The 19,492-nt window shown below is 47.4% G+C and overlaps 1 protein-coding gene across 1 annotated transcript in view; it reads left to right on the top strand.

The window, feature by feature from the left end:
* KCNH1 (potassium voltage-gated channel subfamily H member 1) overlaps positions 1-19,492 on the top strand; it is a gene marked incomplete at its 5' end in the record, with an annotated part of 229,949 nt that overhangs the window by 172,075 nt on the left and 38,382 nt on the right.

Here is a 19,492-nt window from a genome sequence, read left to right as displayed (position 1 = left end):
ACTTTGGTTTTTAGAGTAAGATGTATCTAGCTATGGCAAATAACTTGGTGTTTAATGTTGCCATTGCAATTCTGCCCCTTTGGGAGGGGTGGGAAGGGGTGGGGTGTCAGTCTTCTCTGTGCTGTCCTGGAGCCACAGTTACCTTTGGAGAATGATAAGAAGCTGCAGTGGGAGTCCTTAAGGTAAATTTTGTTCCGTGCTGTGGGAGCTCAGAGAATGTACTGTTCACTCTCACATCATTTCTGGAGTGTCTGGATGGGGCAGTGTCTTTGTAGCTGGGTCACTGGCTAAGTGAGGTGTTTGGCTAAGGCAAAACCAATTCCCATGTGGACTTCCCAAACTGATGCACAGGTTTTCTCCCCTTATGCTCCTCTGCTGTGGCCCTGGAAAGAGGCTTGGTCAGGGCTGCAAGAGTAGGTATTCAGCACAGGGGACTGCAAAGAGGGCTTCTAGACAGCCTCATGCCTGCATGCAGTCTCTGGCCCAGTCTATGCCATCATCACTGCTGCCATCCACTGGACTCTTCTCAGTGGTCAGCCTCTTTTAGCTGCTTGCCAAACTCTTGTGCATGTCAGCAGCTAAGGAGCCAGGGCAGGCTGTTGGCTTGGTGCTTTGTGCTCAGCATCCCTTGCTGTGCCTTCCCTGGGCAGCTGTACTCTCCCTGGCTCTGCCGTGGTACCTTCGTGGGGCTCCTTTTGTGTCACTCCTGTGAGCCACACGTCCATGCCCACGCTACGACTCGTATGACACAAGACTCCTGTTGATTGAATTACCTAATAGCCTTTACAGCAAATGGTGCAGAGCTCAGGTGCTACAGGCCTCTTGATTCCCTTAAGGCACTTTGGTTGCCGGGGTGTGTGTGTGTAATGTATGCACGGATTCCAGGCTTACTTCTGATCCTACTAAAGCAATGTAAGTCCTAATCCTGTTCCTACCGTGGCAGATTTATCAGAGCATGACTATTAATGCTTTAAAGCTGAGAGGCAGCTATATGCTGCAGACAGCCTGCAGCCAAGAGTTCACTCCTACAGCTACCACAGAAGCAGGAAAACAGCAATGAGTAATAAGGGCGAGTGGGGAATTTACAGCAATTTAACAGCGAGCAAGTGTGATGGAAATTGATGATGTGCTCCCTCCATTAATATTAATTCTTTCTCTCACCAAAATCAAGTGAAAATAAAAACCAATGTAAGCACCAGTTATAAAACTCCAAGCCTGTATTATTAAGGCATTTATGTAATGCATTTGAGACCTGCTTTCCTGGTTCGTGGCAGAAATAAGAGTTTTGCCACAAGATAAAGCAGTTAAAAGTCTAAATACTGCTTAGAAAATGCAAGTCATTACCATTTCTCCTTGTAGGCTTTCTGCCTTTTCCTCTTCCCATTTGAGATGCTGCTCTGCCACTGTACATGCTCTGCAGTTCTTATTTTCTGAGCACATGATTGATTGCAGTAGGTGTCTGGTAGAATCTGGTCTTGTAGAAGGAGTGATTTAACTTGGGCTTTGGTCACAGTTCACAATCTTTCTGCAGATTGCAGTGTATAGCTGTGCTGCTCCTCAGAGCACCTTAGAAAGGATTTGCCACCCAAAGAAATTATCACTTCCTCACTTTGATGCAAGACAATTGTCATTTGCAGCCTCCAGGAGAAGTGTGTTTGGTAGCTGTCCTGACTACTGGGGTTTCCCCCCCTGTGTTAGATGAGTAGTTCATCAGGGTAGGAGGTGAGGGCTGGCTCCCTGGTGGTTTACCCCTGATCATATAGGCAAGTAGCTTTCTTCTCCACACATCTGCTTAAATATGTGGCCTGTGGCCAGTGGTGTTCCCCAGTGGGTCATTTTTACCCCATATCTTTATCAATGATCTGGGAGAGGGGATAGAGTGCACCCTCGACGAGTTTGCTGATGATGCCAAACTGGAAGGGGTGGCTGACACACTGGGAGGCTGTGCTGCCACCCAAGATCTGGACAGGCTGGAGAGCTGGGCTAAGACAACACTCATGAAGTTCAATAAGGACAAGGGCAGACTCCTGCATCTGGGGAGGAATAACACCAGGCACGAGTAGGGGCTGTCCTGCTGGAAAGCAGTTCCATGGAGAAAGACCTTGGAGTCCTAGGGGACAGTAAGTTATCCATGGAACAGCGATGTGCCCTTGTGGCCAAGAGAGCCAATGTCATCCTGGGATGCATCATGAAAAGTGTGTCCAGCAGGCTTAGGGAGGTTCTCCTCCCCATCTACTCTGCCCTGGTGAGACCACACCTGGAAAACTCTGCCCAGTTTTTGGGCTCCCCAATTCAAGAGAGGTAGGAATGTACTGAAGAGAGTCCAAGGAGAGCTACGAGGGTGATTAAGGGACATTAACATCTCTCCTGTGAAGAAAGACTGAAAGAACTGGGGCTGTTTAGTCTTGAGAAGAGAAGGCTGAGAGGAGATTTTATTGATCTCTATAAATATCTGAGGGGTGGGTGTCAAGATGAAGGTGCCAGTCTCTTTTTGGTGGTGCCCAGTGACAGAACAAGGAACAATGAATACAGCCTGGAACACAGGAAGTTCCACCTCAACATGCAGTTCACATCCTTAAATTGTACTAGTGAAAGGAACCAGAGGGTGATTAGAGGAACCAGAAAGTGATTCAGAGAGGTGGTTGGGGCGCTGTCCCTGGAGGTGTTTAAGCCCAGGCTGGATGAGGCTGTGGCCAGGCTGATGTAGTGTGGGGTGTCCCTGCCCATGGCAGGGGGGTTGGAACTAGATGATCCTTGTGGTCCCTTCCAACCCTGACTGATACTATGAGGAGAAAATTCTTCATAGTGAGGATGACAAAGCACTGCAACCAGTTGTGGAGTCTCCTCTGGAGACTTTAAAAACCCACCTGGATGCATTCCTGTGTGGCCTGCCTTTGGCAGGGGAGTTGGACTCGGCAGGGGGGTTGGGCTCGATGATCTTCACAAGTCCTTTCCAGCTCCTAATGTTTGGTGATTCTGTGAAAGCAATTCGGGACTGAGTCTGCAGGGCAGCCATAAAATACAGGACAGCACACCTCCCTTTAAACAAAAGGCTCTTCTTTTACGTGGCTGTATAGCCTGCTTTGAGCTGGTGCTGAAGGAATCAGCAATGATAGTTGTTCAGGCAACAGTTGTTCAGATAGTTACTCAGAGAATAACGTTGCACATCCATCCCCATCAGCTGTCAGAGATGGATTGTAGCTCCCCACCATCTCCCTCATTCCTACTGATAATTGCTAAGGGCTGGGCCCTCTCTTGCATGTGTTATAATCCTGCATCTACCATCAGTGGATAATGTGGCTGTAGCTTGGGGTGTAGAGACAGACACAGGCAGGCATCTGTCAGCAATGAGCAGCTACTCTCTGCAGCTGTTCCCAATCTCTTCTGAGGAAAAGAGAGTTGCACAGGTAAAAAAAAATCCCAAGGGATCAATTTGGCCTGCAGAATTGCTAGCTGTACCATACAGTTCTGGGCTGTGATCTTGTAACATGCTGAAGTAATTTTGAGTTTTCCATTTCAGAGGAGGAAAAAAAAAGATGGAAAAATCAATATGATTCCTGTTTTCCATAGCAGACAATGGGCAGATTGTCTGCTTTAAGGTCAAACACATGCTTCTTCTTGAAGTGTTGGTTTGGGTTTGGGTTGTTTTTTTTTGATTCCTAAAAAGAGTGGGGAAATATAGCAAGAGGAAAGATGGTTCAGACAGATTAAGGCTTTATCTTTGCTTTATTGCAAATACTTTTTAAAATCATCTAGAAAGGAAAATGAAATTATCTTTGATTTCTCTAACGAAGTCCAGTCATTTCCAAAGCCTTTTCCTTCTTTCTTGCATACAGAAACAAAATGAAGTTGTCACATGATAGTTGTCATATTCAGATAATAATGTTGCACATCCATCCCCATCAGCTGTCACAGCAGTATCATAGTATCAGTCAGGGTTGGAAGGGACCACAAGGATCAGCCAGTTCCAACCCCCCTGCCATGGGCAGGGACACCCCACACTACATCAGCCTGGCCACAGCCTCATCCAGCCTGGCCTTAAACACCTCCAGGGACAGGGCCTCAACCACCTCCCTGGACAACCCATTTCAGGGCTTCACCACTCTCATGGGGAAGAACTTCCTCCTCACCTCCAGCCTGAATCTCCCCACCTCCAGCTTCATTCCATTCCCCCTAGTCCTATCACTACCTGAGATCCTGAGCAGTCCCTCCCCAGCCTTCCCTTAGGCCCCCTTCAGATACTGGAAGGCCACAATGAGGTCACCTGGGAGCCTTCTCTTCTGCAGACTGAACAGCCCCAACTCCTTCAGTCTGTCCGCACAGGAGAGGTGCTCCAGCCCTCTGATCATCCTTGTGGCCCTTCTCTGGACACCTTCCAGCACCTCCAGATCCCTCTTGGAATAGGGGCTCCAGACCTGGAGGCAGTACTCCAGGTGGGGTCTCCCCAGAGCTGAGCAGAGGGGGAGAATCACCTCCCTTGCCCTGCTGGCCACACTTCTCCTGATGCAGCCCAGAGTCTGATTGGCTTTCTGGGCTGCAAGTGCACACTGAGAGCTCCTGTTGAGCTTCTCCTCCACCAGCACCCCCAAGTCTCTCTCCTCAGGGCTGCTTTCCAGCCAGTCACTGCCCACTGTCAGAGATGGACTGTAGTTCCCCACCATTTCCCTCATTCCTTTCCTTCTTTCTTTCATACAGAAACAAAATGAACTTTCTAACTCACAAGTAAGGAAAACAAGGAAGATGATTTAATTCTTGTTAAGAATTGATGCCAAAAGGGATGGTGTCTTGCCATTTAACAACAGGTCTCCCTCAACAACTTGAAAAGCCATGTGCAAAAATGCTTAGGGTAGTTGCAAACCCCAAAATTCCAATGCCACTCTTTAAAATCTCTCTACTAAGAGAAGCAGGGAAAGCAAGCTGTGTGCTGCATGGAAATGGCAATGTCTGGATGGCAACATCACAGCTGTCACCAGAATGTATTGACATTTCTGGCACATTTGGGTTTGCAGGTTCAGCAGTGTGTGGGTTTAGAGTATGTAAGTCTGGAGTCAGTGTTATCCTGGTTTCTGATAACTATCTGTGTTTGCACTGGGGTGATTGGTGGCATGTCTTTCCCTCTGGAGCATTTGCACCAGAGCCCTGGAACAGGCTGCCCTGGGAGGTTGTGGAGTCTCCTCTGGAGAAGTTAAAACCCCATCTGGATGCATTCCTGTGTGACCTACTCTAGGTGATCCTGGTCTGGTAGGGGGGTTGGACTAGATGATCTTTTGAGGTCCCTTCCAACCCCTAACATTCTGTGAATCTGTGTGATCCTGTGTGTGGTAGTGTGAAAGTTTAATCCTCCCACCACGTAAACCACAGCTAGACTCAGCTGGAGAAGCGAATGAACAAGCTGTGTTTTACAAGCAGAAGGAAATGCAATGAATATATACAAAACATATTTATTTTGCAGTATAGACAAAAGTACAGAGGAAAGAACATGAACAAAAACACCCTCCCGAGGAGAATCCCCCACCGGGTTCCCCCCAGACCCCTTTTCCCCTTTCCTCCCCTCTTCCCAAAAGGGATTAAAGAGAGAAATGGATATCAAGGGAAATTTTGTTAGCTCAAAGCAGTTGTTAAGGAAAAAAAAAGTTAGTTTTCCTATCTCATGAGCTCAAGGTCAGTTGCAAGCAGGCTGCCAGGAACAGAAGAGCAAAGAGACGAACCGACTGAACTCAGACTGAGTTCTTAAAAGCCACATTTCGGCTGACCTATCAATGAAATTCGTTTAGAATGAGCTTTGTTTTCCTTTCTACACCTAAACACTCAGCTAGAGCATTCTGGAGCTGTCTTTTTCTTAAAGGCACAGCCTAAAACTGTCACACTGTGAAAATGCTAGTGATTATTTCATGCTCATACAAAGCCTAGTGTGAAAGAGCCCATGTGCAAACCAATGGTTTCTCTCTAGCTTCTGGGTCTAGGCTAGCTTGTGCACTCAGTCAGGGCCTGGGCTCTTTGCAGCATGTCTTCACCAGGAACTGGTGCAGACAATCCCAGGCACCTGCCAGTGGCATATGATAGAATAGAATAGAATAGAATAGAATAGAATAGAATAGAATAGAATAGAATAGAATAGAATAGAATAGAATAGAATAGAATAGAATAGAATAGAATAGAATAGAAGTAGAGTAGAGTAGAGTAGAATAGAATAGAATAGAATAGACCAGGTTGGAAGAGACCTTCAAGATCATCACATCCAACCTATCAACCAATCCAACCCACTTAATCAACTAACCCATGGCACCAAGCACCCCATCAAGTCTCCTCCTGAACACCTCCAATGACTCCAGCACCTCCCCAGGCAGCCCATTCCAATGGGATGTAGGCTAAGGGAATGCATCCATGGTTGTGCAGCACAGTTTAATATACTCTGATTTCTAAGGTTTATGAAGACATTATTCAAAGAGCACTCTTGTGTGCCCTCTGCCATTTCAACATCAGATAAGAAGCTTTACAACCCTGAATTATTTATGAGTTGGTAATACAGTATATCTGACCTTTTTATAGGGTAGCATTGTGCAGAAGGGAGTGAAGTGCTTTAGCACAGGGTTCATGCACACAAGGCTCAAACTCATTACAATTGTGATGTCCCCTAGCTTTGCTCTATCCAAGCCATTTTTTTTTCCAGTGGCATCTTGTATGTCTTGTATGCTGATTGACAGCCACCTAAACATGAGCCAGCAGTGTGCCCAGGTAGCCAAGAAGGCCAATGGCATCCTGGTCTGCATCAGGAATAGTGTGGCCAGCAGGAGCAGGGAAGTCATTGTGCCCTGTGCTCTGCATTGGTTAGGCCACACCTTGAGTCCTGTGTCCAGTTCTGGGCCCCTCAGTCTAAGAAGGACATCAAAACACTTGAACATGTCCAGACAAGGGCAATGAGGCTGGGGAGAGGTCTTGAGCACAGCCCTGTGAGGAGAGGCTGAGGGAGCTGGGAGAGGAGGCTCAGGGGCGACCTCATTGCTCTCTACAACTACCTGAAAGGAGGTTGTAGCCAGGAAGGGGTTGGTCTCTTCTCCCAGGCAACCAGCACCAGAACAAGGGGACAAAGTCTCAAGCTGCACCAGGGGAGGTTTAGGCTGGAGGTGAGGAGAAAGTTCTTCACAGAGAGAGTCATTCATCATTGGAATGTGCTGCCCAGGGAGGTGGTGGAGTCACCATCCCTGGAAGTGTTTAAGAGGGGATTGGATGTGGCACTTGGTGCCACGGTCTAGTCATGAGGTCTGTGGTGACAGGTTGGTCTTGATGATCTTTGAGGTCTCTTCCAACCTTAGTGATACTGTGATACTGCCTTATGTGTGAACTGTGGGCAAATCAGGTAAGAAAACAATCCTTAGGGTTTGAAGGAGATCTTTCTGTTTCAGCTGTGATTGATCCAATGCAGTGTTGTAAAATCAGTTGAAAATTTGTACCCATTCAGCTCATCTCATAAGGCTGAGCAATAAGGCCTGTATTTCCCAGTTTATTGAGCCTGGGCAATCTCTTCTACCTGCTTTAATGTGAAAGCACTGAGTTGAAGAAAATTGGCCTTGTACTCCCGTGAGTCACCAGAACAGGACTGGAATAAGATTTTATCTACGGCATAAGAAGCCCAGTGCGCGTCTCTCAGAAGTGTTTTCACCTGGCCTCTTGGACTCTGAGCCCACAAGCTCGTGATAAATCCACATCCCTCTCCTAAGTGCTGTGATTTGGTTTCAGATCTGATTTGCACAGATATCAGTTAGTAAAAAAAAATGCCAACAAAACCAAAGCAAAACTGAAGAAAAACCTCACTCTATGGATTTTCAAAAGCTCCCAGGAAACTCTTGTTTGAGGTAGCTCCTGCAAATACAACCTCTACTCATTTTTTGTTGGCCCTTCATGGATTGGAATATTTCTCCTCTGATCATTGCTGGGTGTATTTTTTTATCTGCTGGCTTTAGAATCTACTGTTTAATTTCTGCCCTATCCCACTTCAGGTTAACCAATTTCCCTATTACACCTTTCAACATAAATGTGAAAAAGACTTGTTCCAGACATCTGCCTGTGCACTCTGAGAGGCACACAGAGTAATGCATAAGAGACTGCTGATAGCCAACTAAAAGCCAAATTGTGAATACCTGCGTCTACGCCAATGGCCTCCTGGCCTGCATCAGGAACAGTGTGGCCAGCAGGAGCAGGGAGGTCATTCTCCCACTGTGCTCAGCACTGGTTAGGCCACACCTTGAGTCCTGTGTCCAGTTCTGGGCTCCTCAGTTTAGGAAGGAGGTTGACTTGCTGGAACGAGTCCAGAGAAGGGCAACGAAGTTGGTGAGGGGCTTGGAACACAGCCCTGTGAGGAGAGGCTGAGGGAGCTGGGGTTGTTTAGCCTGGAGAAGAGGAGACTCAGGGGAGACCTTATTGCTGTGTACAACTACCTGAAGATAGGTTGTAGACAGGCAGAGGTTGGTCTCTTCTCCCAGGCAACCAGCACTAGAAGAGGAGGACACAGTCTCAAACTGCACTAGGGGAGGTTTAGGTTGGATGTTAGGAAGAAGTTCTACACAGAGAGAGTGATTGCCCATTGGGTTGTGCTGCCTGGGGAGGTGGTGGAGTCACCATCATTGGAGGGGGTTAGGAAGAGACTGGTTGGGGTGCTTGGTGCCATGGTTTACTTGATTAGGTGGTGTTGGATTAGTTGATAGGTTGGACACAATGATCTTGTGGATCTGGTCTGGTCTAGTTTATTCTAAGGTGTTTTTTTTGAGGTTTTGGAGAGAGGTTACCAGTGAAGAACCTCAGCCTTATCTGTTGTTTCTAGCTCACCATTCTTACTCTTCAGGGGAGTTATGTCTTCCTTAACCTTCCTTTTTTCATTGATGTACCTGTAGAAGCCCTTCTTGCTATTCTTCACATCCTTTGCCAAGTTCAGCTCCAACTGTGCTCTGGCCTTTCTGACCTCATCCCTACACAATTGGGCAGCATCTCTGTACTCTTCCCAGGACACCTGTCCCTGCTTCCAGTGTGCAGCTCCTTCTTGCCCTTTAGCTTGACCAGCAGTCACAAAGCCTTTTCTTTTCCTTTAAAATCTTTTGCTATGAAAGTGTGTGGCACCTGTGAGTGCTGTGGCTCGGGTGTCCTGGGAACTCCAGTGCAGCTCTAACGACAGCCACTTGCAGCCTCCTACTGTGGAAGTTACTTTAACTACAGCTTTAAAGATGTTTCGTAACAGTTATGTTTGTGATCACAAAACCCTCTGTGAATCTTCTCTAGAGAAATCAGCAAGAGGAATATAATGGTGCCAAACTCTGAAGTGAAACAAGGCTTGAATGTCTTCCAAAATTATTCAAGATCTTCATTCATCTCCTGGATTTTTATATACTTTTATTCTTAATACTAAAACCAGAGGGTTCAGCTATTCAGTAACTTTTCCTCAGTAGGCAGTTCCAGTGACTTCAGTGAACTTGCACCTAAACTGGGCTATTTGAAGGGCAGGAATGGCCCATAATGAAATTTAACAGACCTCTTAGCTGTGTTACAGCAATCTCCCAGACCTTTCACCACCCGTAGCACCATGGTGTTCTTCACAGAGGTTTGCATCCAGAATGATTTTCTTAACACAAGTATTGCCATCACTGGAGGTGTTCAGGAGAAGCCTTGACAGGGTGCTTGGTTGCATAGTTTGGTTGATTGGGTGGTGCTGCATGATAAGTTGGACATGATGATCTTGAAGGTCTCTTCCAACCTGGTCTATTCTATTCTATTCTATTCTATTCTATTCTATTCTATTCTATTCTATTCTATTCTATTCTATTCTATTCTATTCTATTCCATTCCATTCCATTCCATTCCATTCCATTCCATTCCATTCCATTCCATTCCATTCCATTCCATTCCATCATCAAGTGGACATGCAGGAAGGTAGCCTGTAGCTTCAGATCGTGGCACTGTCACTGCAGGAGACCTTGCTCTGCTGGTATCATGCCGTAAGCTCAGCTGGCAACTAAGGACCACATAACCACTCACACCCAACTGGCAGGAGGAGGGAGAGTATTTGAAGAATAGAATAGAATAGAATAGAATAGAATAGAATAGAATAGAATAGAATAGAATAGAATAGAATAGAATAGAATAGACCAGGCTGGAAAAGAGCTTTGAGATCATCAGGTCCAACTTACCACCCAACACCATCTAATCAACTAAACCATGGCACCAAGTGCCTCATCCAGTCTCTTCCTAAACACCTCCAGTGATGGTGACTCAAGAGTAACACTGAGAACACATATGGGTTCAGATTAGAAGAGTTTAATAATTAAAATTAAATAATAATAATTTTTAAAATGTAATGGAAGGGAAAATATTATAGAGAGAAGTAAACCCCTCCAAAAGACAAGCGATGCAAATTTGGCCACAACAATGAAAAGCAGTGCTACAGGCTGGGGTCAGAGTGGCTGGAGAGCAGCCAGGCAGAGAGGGACCTGGGGGGACTGGTTGACAGCAGCTAAATATGAGCCTGCAGTGTGCCGAGGTGGGCAAGAAGGCCAAATGCATCCTGGCCTGCATCAAGAACAGTGTGGCCAGCCGGAGCAGGGAAGTCATTATGCCCTGTGCTCAGCACTGGTTAGGCCACACCTTGAGTCCTGTGTCCAGTTCTGGTCCCCTCAGTTTAGGAAAGATGTTGAGATACTGGAAGGTATCCAGAGAAGGGCAACAAAGCTGGGGAGAGGCCTTGAGCACAGCCCTGTGAGGAGAGACTGAGGGAGCTGGGGTTGCTTAGCCTGGAGAAGAGGAGGCTCAGGAGAGACCTTCCTGCTCTCTACAACTACCTGAAGGGAGATTATAGCCAGGTGGGGGTTGGTCTCTCTTCCCAAACAACCAGCACCAGAACAAGAGGACACATTCTCAAGCTGTGCCAGGGGAAGTTTAGGCTGGAAGTGAGGAGAAAGTTCTTCCCAGAGAGAGTTGTTAGCCATTGGAATGTGCTGCCCAGGGAGGTGGTGGAGTCACCGTCCCTGGAGGTGTTCAAGAGGGGATTGGATGTGGCACTTGGTGCCATAGTTTAGTTGTCAGGAGGTGTTTGGTGACAGGTTTGACTTCATGATCTTTGAGGTCTTTTCCAACCTTATTGATTCTGTGATTCTATGACTCTAAATGAGGCCAAGGCCAAATTATCTTCTCTAAGATTTTCATTCCAAAGGGTGATTCAGCCAGTGGGGACTCAGTTATGTCTCTGGTAAAATAGAATTACATAGAATTACATAGAATAGACCAGGTTGGAAGAGACCTTCAAGATCATAATCTGTCCAACCCATCAACCAATCCAACACCACCTAAACAACTAACCCATGGCACCAAGCACCCCATCAAGTCTCCTCCTGAACACCTCCAATTACAAAATAATGAAGAAGGTCTGAGGTAACTGCTCCCAGTGTAGCTGGAAACCTAAACCAAAGCAATAGCATCTTGGAGGAATTAAATAGACTTCTGAAAATGCAATCCTAGTGCACCAGAAAAACGATGTAATTGCCTTCTTAATATGCTGAGGATTGGGTATCTTGCTTCAGCCACTTGTGGGACATCTGAGTGCACTCTGAGAAGCCTGGCTCCTGCTCCAGGCCAACTGTACACAAGAATCACAACCACGCTGTGGCACTTCACAGAGACATTTCAACTGTGCTTTCCTGACAATGAGAAAAGGAATAGGAGCTTATAAGAAAGATGAGGACAGACTTTGAGCAGAGCCTGTAGCAACAGGACAAGGGGTAATGGTTTTAAAGGGTAGACTCAGGAGAGGAGTAAGGAAGACATTTTTTATGGTGAGGGTGGTGAAACACTGGAAGGGGTTGTTCACAGAGGAGGTAGATGACCCATCTGTCTCACTCCAGAGAGGGAGAGAGACTCAGTTCTTTTGAATATTCCCATGTCATGAAATTAGAGGCACAAACAAGGCCAAAATATCAACAACGAGGCTATTTATTAACAGAGTAAAATGAATGGAGCAGAAGGGGGGAGACAGAGAGAAAACAGAGAGAGCAAAGAGGGAGAGAGAAGAGGAAAGGAATTATATTGCCACACCCCCCACACCTCCCAAGACAATTTGGGTATGCAAAGGAAAGCTGCTGCTGCTTTGGCTTGGAGATGTTGGGGCTGTGGAGGAAGGGTGATGCTGCTTTGGTGTGGAGATGTTAGGTCTGTGGAGGAAGGGTGATGCTGCTTTGGCATAGAGGAGATACTGGGTCTGTGGAGGAAGGGTGCTGCTGCTTGGGCGTGGAGATGTTAGGTCTGTGGAGGAAGGCTGCTGCTGCTTTGGCATGGAGGAGATGTTGGGTCTGTGGAGGAGGGGTGCTTGTAATGGGTTGGGGCAGACCCCCTCCCCACCACGCGCAGAAATAATGACTCAAACAAACGGATTGCAAAGGTGATGGAAAGTTTAAACAGAACGGTGAGTGCGTGCAGGGAAAAAAACTAAAAATACAGTGACGAGAGAGAGAGACCCAAAAACAGACCCAGAGAAATCCCATCCCCACCTGGGGGTGCACCCAAACCCCCAGGGCTCCTCCTTCCCCCCCCCCCCCCACTGCTAGGCTAGTCTCAGCTGGCCAGATCTGAGACTGCCCATCCCCCCGTGGCCTTGGGCCTAACCAGGCCCATGGCCGGGAGATCTCCACCCCAGTTACCCGGTGGCGAGGAGGAAGGAAAGAGGAAGTGCCAGACCCCGCCGCGAAACTTATAGTGGTGCAAGGGATCATGGTAGGAAATAACCTAATTTCCTGTGTCCACCCACTGGGCTGGACTTCTGGACACAGGAAACACCCCTGTAGCAGAGGGCACCCAGCCCAAACTATGACAGTGCTGCTGCTTTGGCATGGAGGAGATGTTGGGTCTGTGGAGGAAGGCTGCTGCTGCTTTGGCATGGAGGAGAGGTCATCCTTGTTGGCTGTGCTGTCCTCCTCTGAGCAGCCTCTTCAGCTCCATGAGTTGCAGCAGGCAGAATTTAGGACACGGAGAGAGGCTTCCTCCCGGTGTGCTTCTTCCAGGCTGCATGGTGATGTCTCTGTCCTTTTCTCTCCTGGTATTCTCTTCCTTTTTCTTCAGAGCACCATTGCCCAGGTGTTTTCTTTCTTCTGAGACAGTAGCTGCTCAGATCTTTTATGCAGTTTTTTAGGCATGTATCCAGGTGGAGAACTCATTGTCCTTTGCCCCATCCTCCTTTCCTGGCGTAGCTGATGGGTAGAGATGATCTTGTCTGTGCACACTGCAGAGATTCCTTATCCAGTGGTATCTTCCCAATACACATCAGCCATTGCCTGGGCAAGCAGCAAAGGTGATTTTATCTTTGTGGAGTCACATCAAAAGAGACAAGATTTTGTCTCTCACACCATCCCTGACAATATTCAAGGCCAAGTTAGATGGGACTCTTAGCAGCCTGGTCTAGTTAAATCTGTCCCCTCTTATTGCAGGGATGTTGAACTGGATGACCCTTAAAGGTTACTTTGAAATCCAAACGTGCAGTGACTCTATGAATACAACTGGTGGGGAAACAAGTCTGGAGACTAGAAAACCTGTAACATTTTGTGTTCTCTGTGGCCAGTCTCAGAAGCCTGACCCTTTTTGTACTGTCCAAAGTGAGTTACCTACAGTTACCTACCAGGATACACAATAAAACCAACTTTTAACTGGGAGGTTTTTTCTCCAGAGTTACACTGACATTGGACTGTTGTCAGGGGTAGGGGGTGCTTCTCAAAGGAGGTCAATGGCATCATCTTGCTGCCTGTTTTTAATGAAATCCCCATTATCTGAGGCATCCTGACTCTTCTGTGCAGAGTTACAGCAGGTATGTTTTGGAAACATGACAATCACTTCTTTTCAGCATGAGGCTGGCTTTGCACAGTGTGGACAATCCAGACTGTTCTTTGCTTGGTGTCAGTTGTGTTAAAGACAGAATATAAATGGCAATTTTTCAGTGTAGGAATCACTTTCTTGTTGTGGTTGAATCACAGAATCATAGAATCAATAAGGTTGGAAAAGACCTCAGAGATCATCAAGTCCAACCTGTCACCAAATCCAACCTGTCACCAAAGACCTCCTGACTAACTAAACCACGGCACCAAGTGCCACATCTAATCCCCTCTTGAACACCTCCAGGGATGGGGACTCCACCACCTCCCTGGGCAGCACATTCCAATGATGAATGGCTCTCTCCGTGAAGAATTTTCTCCTCACCTCCAGCCTAAACCTCCCCTGGTGCAGCTTGAGACTGTGTCCTCTTGTTCTGGTGCTGGTTGCCTGGGAGAAGAGACCAACTCCCTCCTGGCTACAATCCCCCTTCAGGTAGTTGTAGAGAGCCATGAGGTCTCTCCTGAGCCTCCTCTTCTGCAGGCTAAACAACCCCAGCTCCCTCAGCCTCTCCTCATAGGGCTGTGCCCAAGGCCTCTCCCCAGCCTTGTTGCCCTTCTCTGGACACCTTCAAGTGTCTCAATGTCATTCCTAAACTGAGGGGCCCAGAACTGGACACAGGACTCAAGGTGTGGCCTAAACAATTCAGAGTACAGGGGCACAATGACTTCCCTGCTCCTGCTGGCCACACTGTTCCTGATGCAGGCCAGGATGCCATTGGCCTTCTTGGCCACCTGGGCACACTGCTGGCTCATGTTCAGCTACTGTCAACCAGTACCCCCAGGTCCCTCTCTGTTTGAGAGCTCTCCAGCCACACTGACCCCAGCTTGTAGCACTGCGTGGGGCTATTGTGGCCAAAGTGCAGCACCTGGCACTTGGACTTATTGAATGTCATCCTGTTGGAGTCTGCCCATCTGTCCAGCCTGTCAACGCCCCTCTGCAGAGCTCTCCTACCCTCTAACAGATCAACTCCTGCCCCCAGCTTGGTGTCATCTGCAAATGTATTGATGACTGACTCAATCCCCTCATCCAGATTGCTTGAAATCTTTGTATGCAGTGTAAATTTGTTGTAGTTTGTAAATATGACACACAGATTTCCATATACACATATCATGTAGTGGCCATCATAGAAAGGTGGTGGGATGCCTCCCACAGATGGAGTGCTACAATCATAGTATCACAGTATCATTCAGGGTTGGAAGGGACCACAAGGATCATCTAGTTCCAACCCCCCTGCCATGGGCAGGGACACCCCACACTACATCAGCCTGGCCACAGCCTCATCCAGCCTGGGCTTAAACACCTCCAGGGACAGGGCCTCAACCACCTCCCTGGACAATCCATTCCAGGGCTTCACCACTCTCATGGTGAAGAACCTTCTCAGTGGCTATACTTCAGAGGGATAGGCAAGGAAGGAGAGGTGGTGAAGTGGGCCTGTATGTCAAGGTGTGTTTTAGTTGTCTTGAGGTTAATGATGGTGACAGTAGGGTTGAGTGTTTCTGGGTAAGAATAGGGAGGAATGCCAAGACTTTCTGTGCTTCCAATAAAGCCATCCTTCAGGCTCCACAAAATCCATACAGCTGCTTACAGACTGTCTGAAGCCTATGTTCTGAGAACATAACCCACTTAGATCCTCATTGATTTAGGTTTAAGGATGAACTATATGCATTGATATTAAAGAAACAGTCTGGCTTTCTTATACAGCTCAAGTCTGTACTAGGAGCAGTCAGGCAATCTTTCTTCTGGGGGTAAATTGGTAGCAATGTCACAGGACACTGCACAAAGGAATTAACAGATCTTAGGGAAGGATGGAGCTACTGCAATAAGAAAAGCCCATGAGGAAATTACTCTGCTGTGCAAGGCTTGGATGCTACATATGCTAGTGGTTGAAAGACTAGGTCATGTAAATAGTTGTGAAAAGTAATACCAGTGCTGACGAACTCAATACTGCTCATAGTGCAGGTGCCCTGCGTTAGAGGGCAGAGCTTTCACCAATAATGGCCATGGCAGAACAGGAGAGTGGTCAGAGGCAACCAGAGCCTTGCCAGAGCCTTGCACCAGTGCAGTTAGTTTCCAAGCATGTGAGGGAGGGATACCTGTGGAGGGTTTCATGAAAGCTGAGAAGCCATGCTTGAAGTCAGCACTGGTGCTGGGCGCTCCATGTAGCCACTGAGCTACAGGAATGGAATGGAATGGAATGGAATGGAATGGAATGGAATGGAATGGAATGGAATGGAATGGAATGGAATGGAATGGAATGAAATGGAATGGAATGGAATAGACCAGACCAGGTTGGAAGAGACCTTCAAGATCATCATGTCCAACCCATCACCCAATACCATCCAATCAACTAAACCATGGCACCAAGCACCCCATCAAGTCTCCTCCTGAACACCTCCAATGATGGTGACTCCACCACCACCCCAGGCAGCCCATTCCAATGGGCAATCACTCTCTCTGTGTAGAACTTCCTCATAACCTCCAGCCTAAATCTCCCCTGGTGCAGCCTGAGACTGTGTCCTCTTGTTCTGGTGCTGGTTGCCTGACAGAAGAGACCAACCCCCATATGGCTACAACCTCCCTTCAGGGAGTTGTAGAGAACAATAAGGTCACCCCTGAGTCTCCTCCAGGCTAAGCAACCCCAGCTCCCTCAGCCTCTCCTCACAGGGCTGTGCTCCAAACCCCTCACCAACTTCGTTGCCCTTCTCTGGACACCTTCCAAAATTCTGACACTCAGCACAAATTGCGTTGGGAAGGTGGATGACGCTCAGCTCCATTGAGGATCTGGCTGTTTGAGCTTGTTTAGGCTTTTAAATCAAATTGGTTTCGATTTTGGAATTGCTGAGGTCTCCAAGCACTCAGAAGCTGCAGCCTCGTCCTCTGGCAATTGGAAGAGATGCAAATACTGAACTTTACACAGGCAGTATTTTCTGCCTGGGAAACTGAAGCCTGCAACATCAGCTTCTGTGCAGTAATTCACAGTAATGGGACCTGCACACCGTTGTGGGAGTGAGATCAGTTTGCATTTACTCGAGATGAATCTTGTTCTCATCTGTACCTAAGTCTGGTAGAGCACGGGCAAATTAATGTCCTTGAAGAAACCAGCTCCCCTCAGTTCCATCGCAGTGGCAGCAGCTACAATCACTGCTTGGCATCACTGCCTTCCTTTTTGCCTCAGAGCAGCTGATCACAGTGAACCAGAAGTAGGGATCACTTATTCCTGTTGTGTTACACAGGTCAAAATAATCTATTTAGAGCACTGGTAATTAAATGCACTGCATATAACTGTTCTGCAAGAGTGTATGACTCCTTGGGAGATTTATTCTTTCAGTGAACATCCTATGTTGCTGGGGAAATTGGAATTGCTTTTCTCTCTACTGGAGGCATCCAGTCTAGGCTGATTATTCACTCTCTTCACTCTCCATCCAGGCAGCAAAAGCAGTGATATTTTCCTTGCCTCAGAAGCTGTTATGGCATTAAATCTATTTAATATTTGCAGGTAAAAGGTGGTATTGAACTGGGCAGATGCTGTTTAAGGGCCTAAAGCATATGCCACAGCCCAGATAGGTGTGCATTAAAACCAAAGTCGTTTATGAACTTTGAATCAAATCCTAAAGTACTTACTTTTACTGTGATTTTTTTACTGATTCTTATATCTGCAGTAGGATTGATGTTTTGGCACTGCTTCTTAGTTTTGCAGTTAAAATGGAGGTCAAGAAGGCCAATGGCATAGTTTCATAGTTTCATTCAGGGTTGGAAGGGACCACAAGGATCATCTAGTTCCAACCCCCCTGCCATCAAGAATAGTGTGGCCAGCAGGAGCCGGGACGTCATTCTGCCCTGTACTCAGCACTGGTGAGGCCAAACCTTCAGTCCTGTGTCCACTTCTGGGCCCCTCAGTTTAAGAAGGACATTGAGACACTTGAACATGTCCAAAGAAGGGCAACAAGGCTGGGGACAGGCCTTGAGCACAGCCCTGTGAGGAGAGGCTGAGGGAGCTGGGGTTGCTTAGCCTGGAGAAGAGGAGGCTCAGGGGAGACCTCATTGCTCTCTACAACTACCTGAAAGGAGGTTGTAGCCAGGAAGGGGTTGGTCTCTTCTCTCAGGCAACCAGCACCAGAACAGGAGGACACAGTCTCAAGCTGTGCCAGGAGAAGTTTAGGCTGGAGGTGAGGAGAAAGTTCTTCACAGAGAGAGTTGTTTGCCATTGGAATGTGCTGCCCAGGGAGGTGGTGGAGTCATTGTCCCTGGAGGTGTTCAAGAGGGGATTGGATGTGGCACTTGGTGCCATGGTTTAGTCATGAGGTCTGTGTTGATAGGTTGGACTCGATGATCCTCGAGGTCTCTTCCAACCTGGGCGATACTGTGATACTGTGATACTGTGATGCTATGACTTTGCATATACCTCCTTTCTTCCTCCTCAATGTCACTACACCAGTGGGGAACTTTGGAATGCTTTTGTTTTGGAGCCTCATGTGTGGAGGAGAACAGCTGCTGGAGCTCCTGGAGCATATGGAAACATCTTTAGTGACCTGAAGTCTGTGGCTGGATCTTTTTATTCTAACTTTGAGAAGATCATTTTAGATGGGAGTAAAAGGTCTAAAAAGTTAAAGGAGATGTGCTGTAACTGTCCTGTGGAGAGGTTTTCGGGGTGGTGATTCACTTTAATACCAAATTACCTGTGAAAATCCACCATTTACTCTCATTGGATTATTTGTGCCTTTTCCTTCCTTCCTTCCTTCCTTCCTTCCTTCCTTCCTTCCTTCCTTCCTTCCTTCCTTCCTTCCTTCCTTCCTTCCTTCCTTCCTTCCTTCCTTCCTTCCTTCCTTCCTTCCTTCCTTCCTTCCTTCCTTCCTTCCTTCCTTCCTTCCTTCCTTCCTTCCTTCCTTCCTTCCTTCCTTCCTTCCTTCCTTCCTTCCTTCCTTCCTTCCTTCCTTCCTTCCTTCCTTCCTTCCTTCCTTCCTCCCTCCCTACCTCCCTTCCTTCCTTTCTCCTTTCCTTCCTTTCTCCTTTCCTTCCTTTCTCCTTTCCTCCCTCCCTACCTCCCTTCCTTCCTTTCTTCCTTCCTTCCTTCCTTCCTTCCTTCCTTCCTTCCTTCCTTCCTTCCTTCCTTCCTTCCTTCCTTCCTTCCTTCCTTCCTTCCTTCCTTCCTTCCTTCCTTCCTTCCTTCCTTCCTTCCTTCCTTCCTTCCTTCCTTCCTTCCTTCCTTCCTTCCTTCCTTCCTTCCTCCTTTCCTCCCTCCCTCCCTCCCTCCCTCCCTTCCTTCCTTCCTTCCTTCCTTCCTTCCTTCCTTCCTTCCTTCCTTCCTTCCTTCCTTCCTTCCTTCCTTCCTTCCTTCCTTCCTTCCTTCCTTCCTTCCTTCCTTCCTTCCTTCCTTTCTTCCTTCCTCCCTCCCTTCCTTCCTTCCTTCCTTCCTTCCTTCCTTCCTTCCTTCCTTCCTTCCTTCCTTCCTTCCTTCCTTCCTGCCTTCCTTCCTTCCTTCCTTCCTTCCTGCCTTCCTTCCTTCCTTCCTTTCCTTTCTTTCCTTTCTCTCTTTCCTTTCTCTCTTTCGTCTCTCTTTCCTTCTCTCTTTGTCTCTCTCTCTCTCTTCCTTTCTCTC

This window comes from Melanerpes formicivorus, unplaced genomic scaffold, assembly GCF_026170545.1.
Source record: "Melanerpes formicivorus ecotype bairdi unplaced genomic scaffold, bMelFor1.0.p_v2 SCAF_84, whole genome shotgun sequence".
NCBI classification, from domain to species: Eukaryota; Metazoa; Chordata; class Aves; order Piciformes; family Picidae; genus Melanerpes; species Melanerpes formicivorus.
Note: the sequence above shows the minus strand (reverse complement) of the source record. Positions and strands in the feature narration are given on the sequence as shown.